Source organism: Salvelinus alpinus, chromosome 6, assembly GCF_045679555.1.
Source record: "Salvelinus alpinus chromosome 6, SLU_Salpinus.1, whole genome shotgun sequence".
NCBI lineage: Eukaryota > Metazoa > Chordata > Actinopteri > Salmoniformes > Salmonidae > Salvelinus > Salvelinus alpinus.
Genome location: NC_092091.1, coordinates 56,323,824 through 56,335,911, shown reverse-complemented (window position 1 = coordinate 56,335,911; position 12,088 = coordinate 56,323,824). Strand labels below are relative to the sequence as shown.

At 46.6% G+C, this 12,088-nt stretch overlaps 1 protein-coding gene and 1 pseudogene across 3 annotated transcripts in view; one reads left to right on the top strand and one right to left on the bottom strand.

Annotated features, from left to right (window-relative positions):
- The window catches only part of LOC139578934 (SLAM family member 5-like), a 209,514-nt gene that overhangs the window by 33,784 nt on the left and 163,642 nt on the right, over positions 1–12,088 (top strand). The gene's annotated exons all lie outside the window — the stretch shown is intronic.
- Positions 3,034–6,935, bottom strand: LOC139578942 (ecto-ADP-ribosyltransferase 4-like; annotated as a pseudogene).

Sequence of the window (12,088 nt, the reverse complement as noted above, 5' to 3'; positions counted from 1 at the left end):
GCCAATGTCCAGTCTCTGAGCTAAACGACTATCACCCCCGAAGCACTCACTTCCGTCATCATGAAGTGCTTTGAGAGACTAGTCAAGGATCATATCACCTCCACCCTACTTGATACCCTAGACCCACTCCAATTTGCTTACCGCCCCAATAGAGCCACAGTCGACGCAATCACAATCATACTGCACACTGCCCTAACCCATCTGGACAAGAGGAATACCTATGTAAGAATGCTGTTCATCGATTACAGCTCAGCATTTAACACCATAATACCCTCCAAACTCGTCATTAAGCTCGAGACCCTGGGTCTTGACCCCGCCCTGTGCAACTGGGTCCTGGACTTTGACAGGCCGCCCCCCAGGTGGTGAGGGTAGGTAACAACTTCTACACCCCGCTGATCCTCAAAACTGTGGCCCCACAAGGGTGCATTCTCAGCCCTCTCCTGTACTCCCTGTTCACCCACGACTGCGTGGCCATGCACGCCTCCAACTCAATCATCAAGTTTGCAGACGACACTACAGTGGTAGGCTTAATTACCAACAATGATGAGACGGCCTACAGGGAGGAGGTGAGGGCCCTCGGAGTGTGGTGTCAGGAAAATAACCTCACAATCAACGTCAAAATAAAGAAAATGATTGTGGACTTCAGGGAACAGCAGAGGGAGTACCCCCCTATCCACATCGATGGGACAGTAGTGGAGAAGGTGGAAAGTTTTAAGTTCCTCGGCGTACACATCACGGACAAACTGAAATGGTCCACCCACACAGACAGCGTGGTGAAGAAGGCGCAACAGCACCTCTTCAACCTCAGGAGGCTGAAGAAATTTGGCATGTCACCAAAACCACTCACAAACTTTTACAGATGCACAATCGAGAGCATCCAGTCGGACTGTATCACCGCCTGGTACGGCAACTGCTCTGCCCACAACCGTAAGGCTCTCCAGAGGGTAGTCTGCACAACGCATCACCGGGGGCAAACTATCTGCCCTCCAGGACACCTACACCACCCGATGTCACAGGAAGACCAAAAAGATCATCAAGGACAACAACCACCTGAGCCACTGCCTGTTCACCCCACTATCATCTAGATGGCGAAGTCAGTACAGGTGCATCAAAGCTGGGGCCGAGAGACTGAAAAACAGCTTCTATCTCAAGGCCATCTGTTAAACAGCCATCACTAACATTGAATAGCTGCTGCCAACATACTGACTCAAATCTCTAACCACTTTAATAATAAAAAATTGGATGTAATAAATTTATCGCTAGTCACTTTAAACAATGCCACTTTATATAATGTTTACATACCCTACATTACTCATCTCATATGTGTATACTGTACTCTATACCATCTACTGCATCTTTCCTATGCCGTTTGGCAGTCGCTCATCCATATGTACATATTCTTATTCATTCCTTTACACTTGTGTGTATAAGGTAGTTGTGGTGAAATTGTTAGATATTACTGCATGGTCGGAACTAGAAGCACAAGCATTTTGCTACACTCACATTAACATCTGCTAACCATGTGTATGTGAGCAATAACATTTGATTTGATTGAGAAAATGGTCAAGTGACCACTTTTCTTCTTCATTGGCTGATAACTTCCATCTCATAGGAATCCTCACCCAGTTGACTACTTTAAAGTGGTTGAAGCCATCATTGGTAATGTCCATGCTAAAACAGGTTATATCAATGATGAGTCCTCTGTCTATCTCTATGACAACAGGCACAACTCAGTTAAAGTCATTTTTTTCAAAGTTGCCGAAATGCCACGTGTGTCCACTTATGTGCATTCATAACAACCTAACCATTACAATATTTCTGTTCAATCAAATAAGTCTCACGTAGCAAATTAGCAATAACGTTTTTTGTTGACCAAATTCGATACCCTCATGGACCTCAATACAAAATGTTCTCACTTCGTGGGCTTATTTTGGTGGACAGATTTTGCGGGCAGAGTAAAACCTCTGTTGCAATTAAAATAAATTCCACTCAGTTATAAAACATGAGAGTTTCATTGAATCTGACAGGGCACACTTCCAGATACCAAAAAATATGTAACTTTTCTCTGGAAACAATGTTCATATACTCTTTTAACCTCAGTGCTTAGAAAAGCCAATTATATTTCCACCAAATGTGATCTCTTCTTTTTGAAGCCCTCAAGCCAGGGTCAACTTGTGGGTAAACTAATGTATTCTGGGAAATGTAATATTTTCCCCATATTGAACGAAATGTAAGTGATTAGTTAAGTATAATAACTTCGCATGCAGGTTTTGTTTTCCTTGGTCATTCATTTGATTGTTTCAACAATATTTTATGTGCATGTATATAACGACACGTTTGATGTGTTGTGTACAAGTATACAGCTAATATAGAATAGAAGAGACATTTTCATTTCACTGAATTCAATTCTATTTTCTTTAATTCCATTCTATATCCTGTTTACTACTTCAATTGGAATTCAATTCAAATTCAATAATCTAATTGGAATTTATCAGACATTCTCAATTAAATTCTGAATTGAGCCCAACCCTGTTTCCTATGGAAGATTGACAGTATCATTTAAAACAACTGATATTCCCACTAGGGTCAGAATTCTCTGATGTGGCCCTCCAACCATCTTTGAGGTACCATTTGAAAGTTGACATTTCTATTCTATTCCCATTTTAGTACATTTAGCAGCCAAAACATGACTCCCACCCTGTATTCAAGAGCATGCTGAATTGAGCCCAACCCTGCTGTGAATCTCTTCCGGGAGGAAATCACAAGTGTGTCCCAGACCAACCCCACGGATTGTGACATACCCCGGGGGAGAACGTACAGCCCATACTCAGAGGAGCAAGTGTAAGTATTTTATCTCTTCATGATTTTCATATGCCTGGAATTATATACTGAATCTACTTCCTATTGACATTTATTCTGTAGCTCATCTCACTGTGCACACAACATTTAGAGCTAAGTTCACTCGAGACAATAATAGATTTAGTTTCAGTCAGAATGTTTCTCTCGTCGGCATGCATACATAAATTGTTCACCTGCACAAATTCCTAAATAATCTAATCTGAATTCCCGATCTCTCTCTCTCTCTCTCTCTGTGTGTATCCCAACAGTAGGAGGAGTCAGGGAGAAACTCAAATTAGAGCTGAGAGGGAGGTGCGCGTCTTTGTGTGATGGAACACCAGCAGGACAAGAGGTGCGGAGCCAGTGCCTCACACACTCCTATGTGGAACTCCTCATCACCGAGGGCAACATCCAATGGCACAACGATAGGTATGCTGCCACGGGAACCGTAAGGTCACCATCAGATATGCCCACTGCTAATGAGGAAGCAACAATCAAGCTTGACAATATCTTCAAACCACCGTTATCTCTGGATTGGCCTCAAGTAAAAACCGTCCTGTTGAAGGGACCCGCGGGCTCACGGAAGATGGCAATTGTCTAGAAGTTTGTTTTTAACTGAGCAGAGGACAGAGCCAATCACGATGTCGACTCCTTGTTTGTCTTTCCCTTCAGTGAACTCAATTGGCTAATTGACCGGAGCTTCAGTCTGAGTGGCCTCATCAGCCACTTCCACTCGTCCATGACGTCAGAGAGCGAGAACGCTGGTCTGGATCTGAGTCGGTCTAAAGTGGACTTCATCTTGGACGGATTGGACAAATTCAACCTTCCCTGGACTTTGAAAGCATATCAGTGGAGTCTGACATCAATAAGGAGATGCCTTTGCCCATCCTCCGAGCGAACCTCATCTGGTGTCAGCTGCTTCTTCCCTCCACCTACGTCTGCTTCTTCCCTCCCCCCTACCAGGCCTGCGGCTGCCAGTTTCATACCCATCAACAGTGCTTGACAGAGATACGGGGCTTTGACGACACCCAGAGGAGGGAGTTCTTTAGAAAGAGGTTTGGCGATCAGAGTCTGGTGCACAAAGCTATCTCCCTAGTCATGAAAGCTATTGCCCTAGTCATCACGGAACCTCTGCATCCTGTATCAAACACCGTTGTGCTGTGAGATGTTGGCGGCCATTTTAGAAAATACTGAGGCGGGAGAGTGTGTCGAGATAGACACTCTGACACAACTTTACACGTACTTTTTGCTCGTTCATATCGGTTTGAAGAACGATCAAAATGGTGAACACTCAGAATCTATCAGAGAGGTTGTTCGTAAGCTTGGGAAGCTGGCTTTTCTACAACTGGAAAGAGGAAGCCTCATATTCAGCGAGAGCGATGTGAAGAAATGCGGAATTCATGTCTCCAAAAGTTCCATATTCCACAGGTTGTGTAGGCCGCTCATAGCAGGGTGTAAGATGTACCTGGAGGAAATGTACCGCTTTGCGTACACAGGCATTCAATACTACCTAACTGCTCTGCACGTGTTTCTCACCTACACAAATAAAAGGATAAACCTACTACTCCAACCTACTACCGCCAACAATTGAAAGGGACGTTCAGGAGAGAAACTCTTTTAGACCTCCACAGATGCACCGTGGGCAGGGTTTTATGGAATACGCATGGAACTTATGACCTCTTCCTCTGCTTCCTCATTGGCCTCTCAACAACACCCAACCAGACTCTCTTAGATCTAGCATGTCTAGGGAAAAGTTTAAAGGTCACAGAGATCACGGCGGAATACATTAAGGAGGCGATCAAAGCTGAGCATTACCCTCAGACCACCGTGGCACTTTGCCGCGGTCTGCGGGAGCTAGTGGACGCCTCGATGGGCAGGGAGGTCCGACGCTACCTGACCTCTGAGTCCCGGTGGGGGTTCCTGCTGGAGCCCGACCAATGCTGGGAGCTGGCAGACATGCTTTGGGCAGGCAGGGAAATGGAGAGGGAAGTGTTTATGGAGATGGAACGTTTGAGTTGGATGCACCAAATGAGCATGTGGGGCTTTTGGAGGATGCAGACCGTACTTGGAGACAGACACTGGCAGGTCTACTAGAAAGACATCATTGCTGTTTGAAAGCTCTATTAGGGAGACATCACCACAGATTGTACTGCCACATCTACCAAATTGCCACTGCAGAGACTGTTGAGGGATTTTGAGTTTAGAGAGATGTATAGGTACATTAGGAAAGTAGGTTTGAGTGTTTTATATGTAGAGAGAGAAAAAGTGATGATTGCAGTCCATGTTTAAGGCTGAATAGTGGGTAGTAGTGTCTACTGAAAAATCTTAAAATCAGTCAATTAATCGATTCTTCAAACAAATGTTATTTGCTTAGAGCAGGGCTGTCCAACCCTGTTCCTGGAGTGCTACCATCCTGGAGGTTTTCACTCCATCCCTCATCTAGCGCACCTAATTCTAATAATTAGCTGCTTGAAAAGCTGAATCAGGTTGGTTACAACTGGGGTTGGAGTGAAAACCTACAGGAGGGTAGCTCTGTAGGAACAGCGTTGGACAGCCCTGGCTTAGACCTTTGTACAAACTGACTTGCCAGTCACATGGCAGAAGTCATAGCGCAGTTGAGGTTGGTCATAGTGCCAATAGACTCCAGGTAGAAGTGCCATGTCAGAGCCCCTCTCCATTTGTTAGGTACCTTCTTTACCGCCACCACCCTGAACAGCTCGTAGGGTGGCACCAGCACATAGAGGCCTGAAGAGTAGCGACAGTGGCGTGAGTGGGAGCAGGGCAGCAGGTGCCTGTGGCATGTTCGGATGGTCAGATCAAAGCTGGAGCTGTACCGCCGCGTGGACGACAGGACAAAGGGTCCGGTGCGCACCTGATGCCCCACCTCCCCTCGCAAGTTGTCCCTGCGCCCGCTGTCAGCATACACCAGCAGGCAGCCTTTCCCATTCTGCTCAAACTCTGCCTCCGCCTCCTCCCGACCTATCATGAGCCGTAGGGCATCGGTCAACAGGAAGTGGAGGGACTTGAACAGGAAGCACCAGCGGTAAACATTTGCATCAGGGCCCAGATATCTGGCTTCCACGTCGAAGATCAAAGGGAAGGTGCGGTTGTATGTGTTTGTGTAGAGGGTCAGCGAGGTTCGCCACAGTCATCTTGCAGCGTTCAGCTTGTGACCAGGCGGTGGAGAAAGAGGGGCTGGCCTGGCGTTCTCTGGTCAGCAGGTCACCTGCGGTGATGTTCCCCATCATCTCCTCCCTGCACGCCGGTTAGCTGTCGTCCACCGAGCTCGGTTCTATGTTCAACCGCTCCTCGTCACAGCGGCACTGGGACTGCTGAGGACAGCTATACAGCATTACAATCATTCTGGCACTGCTGAGGACAGCTATACAGCATTACAATCATTCTGGCACTACTGAGGACAGCTATACAGTGTTAGAATTATTGTGCCACTGCTGAGGATAGCGATTCAGTATTAGCATATATACTGTATATGGCTACATACATAATGCTCTGGCTTCCTGTAAATTGTGTCACCAATATATTCAAATAATATGTACAACTGGGGTCACCCACCTCTGCACTGTAGACTGTAGTGAGCATTGTTGTCAAGAGCAACAGGACTCCTGCCAAGTATTTCATAATAATGAAGGTTGACAGCAAAACAACCTGTTGATAGAATGTTGAAAAATAATCACTCATTTCCTAATACTGGTATTTTTACAATGAAGCAACATGACTGATGAATCTTGGTCAGTCAGTCGTAACTGCTAGAACCTGAATTTGTTTAACTAATCTGTACATATTTCAATTCACTTTCAAATTAATTTTAAAAACATTGAAAAAGATTGTGTTTTTTGATTACTATCCATTGGGGTGGTGTGTGCCAGCAAGTGCGTGTTCTTACCGGATCTCTGTCCTCTCTTTGTCCAGTCCCAGTTCCAGATAGTTTTAGCTGACACTTTAGGTCTATCCTGTTAAGTCAGGCTCTGAGACAAACAGCTTCACAGAAAACACCTGACAATAAATTAATGATCTGAGCTTGTGCTGGGTCGAACGCTAGACTACCCACAGATACAAACTCTGTCTTGAAGCTAACCTCCTTCACTGGGTGCATCTCAATAGTCCTCAGTGGCTGCACTGATCTGAAACATGGGACAGAGGAAAGCAATATTGTGGATGTATTCGCTTTCAACAGTTCTGTTTTTTACCCACATTAATTCAGATTAAGGAAAGGAAACTATTGAGATTCAACTACTGTTTGACCCAGCGTGCACTGACCCTCAACGCCCACACATGAATTAGCCAATATCATCCACACTCACTCTTTCCAAATCCTTGTGAGTTGGTTTCCAAAAGGCAATAACAAATACACTGCACATGCCATAACTTAATTGGTATAACTTTTGAAATCATGGGAGTATTTTATATGGTGACAGACTTACAAATACATATATGCAACCCCAAATTTTTTTAATTAACAATAAATGCATTAAACGAGTGGGCCATTCTTGATACACGCGGGAAAATGTTGAGCATGAAAAACCCAGCAGCGATGTACACATACACAATCCATTGTCTCAATTGTCTCAAAATCCTTCTATAACCCTCCCGTGGTCCTCAGGTCAGGGTGACCCAGGTCCTGTGTGTGGAGGGCTCCCCGCTCTGTGCTCTGTGCTCGGTGGGTCAGAGCGACCCAGTCCCTGTATTTCCAGGGCTCCCGCTCTGTGCTCGTGGGTCAGAGCGACCCTGCCAGCCACTACACAGGTCCATACATGCTCCACTGTGTGCTAGAGAGCAGTCAAGTGTTATTGTGGCTCGGGTGGGGTGGGTCAACTGCACACGGCTACACACACGCGCGCAAGCGAGCCTCGTGCATTTTCAGGTCTTGGTCTCCCGCGTAAGCCGGCCGGCCGGGCGTAGTGAGGATACTAATATTGTCAGCGGCACACACACACAAAGTGACCGGCGCCCCACCCGTGCCAAGTGCGCTCTTCCCCGCCGCTCGCTTCACGGCCGCGCAGGTTCTAGAACAGATCTTGTCCAGCGTGGACCAAGAAACTCAGATTCCGAGGAGGAGGAGGAAGAGGTTTCGGAAGATTAAGACGGGGAGGAATACAACCCCGTGCGCGGCGAGATCGACGAGGCTTCTCCTCCCTCTTCTGAGGGAGAGCCCGAGGAAGCCCCCGAGGGCGAGCACGAGGACCAACACGAGGAAGAGATCTCCTCGGCTCCGGACCAAAGGGAGACGCCGTTGCTGTCGAAAAACGGCAAAATCGAATGGGCCCACGTGGCCTACGGCCGCCGCAGGGCCTGCGCGATCTGCCGGGCCGGACGAGACTCCGGGCCCCACGGCCTATGCCGCGACCCAGGCGCGCGACATCGTGTCCGCCTTCCACCTGTAAGTCACACCGGCGATAGAAGGGATAGTTGTGGAAATGACGAACCTGCACGGGGCCAGAAAATACGGCGACGGCTGGCGACCCATGGACGCCACGGACCTGTGCGCCTACGTAGGGCTGCTGATCCTAGCGGGCGTCTACAGGTCCCGAGGCGAGGCCGCGGCCAGCCTGTGGGACGCCGAGAGCGGCAGGACCGTGTTCCGAGGCACCATGCCACTCAAGATCTTTCACAGGTACTCGAGGCTGCTGCGATTCGACGACCGCCAGTCGAGACCCGCAAGACTCGCCACGGACAAACTTGCAGCCATAAGAGAGGTCTGGGACCTGTGGGAGGCGCGGCTGCCGGCCCTCTACAACCCGGGGCCTGACGTGACGGTGGACGAGCAACTGGTCACGTTCAGAGGTACTGTGTGTGTGTGAATGCGTGCGTGAGTGTGTGCCTGTGTGTGCGTGCGTGTCTATAGAGAGGTAGTAGCTGTAGCGGCTGTAGCAGCGGCTGTGGCAGCACTAGCAGCAGTAGCAGCATGTGTAACACAAAAGGCCGTTGGCCCCAATGAGACAGTAACGAGGCTAATCTCTTCTCCCCTTTCCAAAAGGCCGCTGTCCTTTCCGTCAGTACATCCCCAGCAAGCCGGCGAAATACGGCATCAAGTCGTGGGTGGCCTGCGACGCCAAGTCCAGCTACGCTTGGAAGATGCAAGTGTACACCGGCACGGTGAGAAAGAACAAGGCCGAGCTCCTGCCCACGCTGCTCGAGTCCAAGGGCAGACAGGTCCTGTCCTCCAGGTTTGCCTTCACGCCCACCGCCACTCTAGTGTCCTACCTGGCAAAGAAAAACAAGAACATGCTACTTTTGAGCACGCTGCACACAGAAGGCGACATTAGCGATCGCCGCGACAGGAAGCCGGCCGTCATCCTAGACTACAACAAGGGCGGCGTGGACAACCTAGACAAGGTGGTTGGCACCTACAGCTGCAGACGGATGACTGCCCACTGGCCCCTGGTCGTCTTCCACAACATCCTCGACGTGTCCTCCTACAACGCCTTTGTCAAATGACGAGAGATCAAGCCTGACTGGATGCCTCGCAAACGGAACAAGCGCAGGGTGTTCCTCGAGCAGCTGGGAAAGGCACTTGTGAAGCCGCTGATCCAAAGAAGGCAGCATCTCCCCCGCACCGAAGCGGCGTCAGCACTTGTCAAAGTCCTACAGAGTGCTACGGCGGCTCGTGATCAACAGCGCGAGGAGCCCGCCGCTGGCACGGCCGCTGCCCTGGCCACCGGGGCAAGTAAGAGGAAGAGGTGTCAGCTCTGCCCACCCAAGAAGGACTCCAAGAAACACACTGTGTGCTGCAGGTGTAAGAAATACATCTGCAAAGGCTGTTCACACGCACGCATACTGTCACACTTGCGCACATTGGGCCTTTAGCCAGGACGGGACAGGGTGACCCGGAGGACGCGGGGGCTAGACACAATACGAGGACGACGGGAGGGTTAACCGGTCTCCTCCCCTTCATCTACACTGATTGAAATGGATTTAACAGGTGACATCAATAAGGGATCATAGCTTTCACCTGGATTTACCTAGTCAGGCTAAGTCATTTTTTGTACACTCAGTGTATGTGTGTAATATTATCACATCTGACATGAACTTAATTACTGTTTAAAGATTGTGCATTTAACTTTTAGATACTACATTAGCTATAATATAAAAAATGCACTACTAATTGCCATTCTATTAAATCAATGAAATCAGAATTAAATGTACTGATGTTAATTATTGAAACTGTTAAATACCACAAATCCTCACTACCCAGATGAATATCTGGCTGTCCTTGTCTCCAGAACCTACGAACCAACAAGTTTAGAGACATTATATTAAGTCTTCAGCATTTAGTACAAAAACCAAGTGTAGACTTGAATCTCCTCCAACAGTTGGTCACAAATGGGTCTTCCAAATGGACAATGACCCCAAGCATACTTCCAAAGTTGTGGCAAAATGGCTTAAGGACAACAAGGTCAAGGTATTGGAGTAGCCATCACAAAGCCCTGACCTCAATCCCATAGAAAATTTGTGGGCAGAACTGAAAAAGTGTGTGCGAGCATGGAGGCCTACAAACCTGACTCAGTTTCTCCAGCTCTGTCAGGAGGAATGGGCCAAAGTTCACCCAACTTATTGTATGAAGCTTGTGGAAGGCTACCTGAAACGTTTGACCCACGTTAAACAATTTTAAACAAACGTCTGACCCACTGGGAATGTGATGAAAGAAGTAAAAGCTGAAATAAATAATTCTCTACTATTATTCTGACATTTCACATTCTTAAAATAAAGTGGAGATCCTAACTGACCTAAAACAGGGAATTTTTACTCAGATTAAATGTCAGGAATTGTGAAAAACTGAGTTTAAATGTTTTTGCCTAAGGTGTATGTAAACTTCCGCCTTCAACTGTATATATATATTTTGAATTTTAATTCAGGCTGTAACACAACATAATGTGGAATAGTCAAGGGGTTTTAGTACTTTCTGAAGGCACTGTATGCTCTTCACGAGATGATGATATTACAACCAAACAATTCAATAAATGTTTACAATCCCTTAAATGTTATGCAGTTGTCAATGGTTTTAGCAGAGCTGTGGTCTCCTTGCCCCCCAGCAGGCTAATCGAACTCTCTGCACCGTATTGTGACGTCTTATTGATAACAACCTATAGAAAAATGTAGAAATTAAATAGCATACAGTGCAACATCTTACTATGGTATCGACAGATTTAGTTTTTTCAGACCATAGCAATCTAAACAGAATTATTGGCACCCTTGACAAAGATGGTAAAAAAATACTGTATAAAATAAATAATACAAATACTGAGCTTTATTGTACTTTATAGGAATACAATTGCTCAGAGAAAGAGATTTTGTTTATCAAGTCGAAAACATTTTTCAAAAATAAAAATTGTCAAAACCCTTCAATATCTCACCTTGCAAGGATAACAACCCTGATCCATTTTCTAAAATGTTTTGTCTGGAGACTGAGATGGCCATTGAACAATATTGATTGTGATCAGTTTATAATTTCTTTGTGGATTTTGATGTGTGCTTGAGGTTATTGTCTTGCTGGAAGATTCACTTGTGGCCAAGTGTTCGCCTTATTGCAGAGGCAACCAGGTTTTTGGCAAACATGTATTCGTTCTGGGTAAAGTCCATGATGCCGTTGACCTTAGCAATGGCCACAGGACCAGGGGAAGCAATTAATATCCCCATTACCAGGGCCGTAACCAGGGTTTGAGTTTTAGTGAGGACAGGAATGAGGGAAATGTCCCTCCCTGCCCCCGCAGGATTTCTTTTGGAAAGTTAAAGCTCATTTACTGCATTTCTATACAATAAAATAAAATCTTAAATGATATTTGGAGAACAGCAAAAACAAGCAAAAGTGATCCTAGCCATTATCACCTTGGCTGCTGTAAGTTCATTCACCTCAGTTGATCAACAGACCATAGGTGTAGACAAGGGTGGGACTGGGTGGGCCAGGTCCACCCAATCAGATTGAGTGAAAAAAAATAAAAAATTGTCAGTGTTCCAAATGGGACATTATTTGTCTTTTTACCTAAACACAATACTTGACTTAGGCAGGAGCTCACCAAAACTGAGTACCGGCACCTCACATTTTCCTCTGCTAAGAGTTCCTGCAACTCTTCTCTGTCTGCATTAACAAGGACAACACACAGGTCTTTCTATCATTGTATGATTTATTTTGTGTGCAAATGAACACAAGCTTACGGACCATGTCAAATGTGATATAGCGAAGCATCTGAGTAAGTTGGGTGCGCAATTACGCAGCTACTTTCCAGAAACGGAT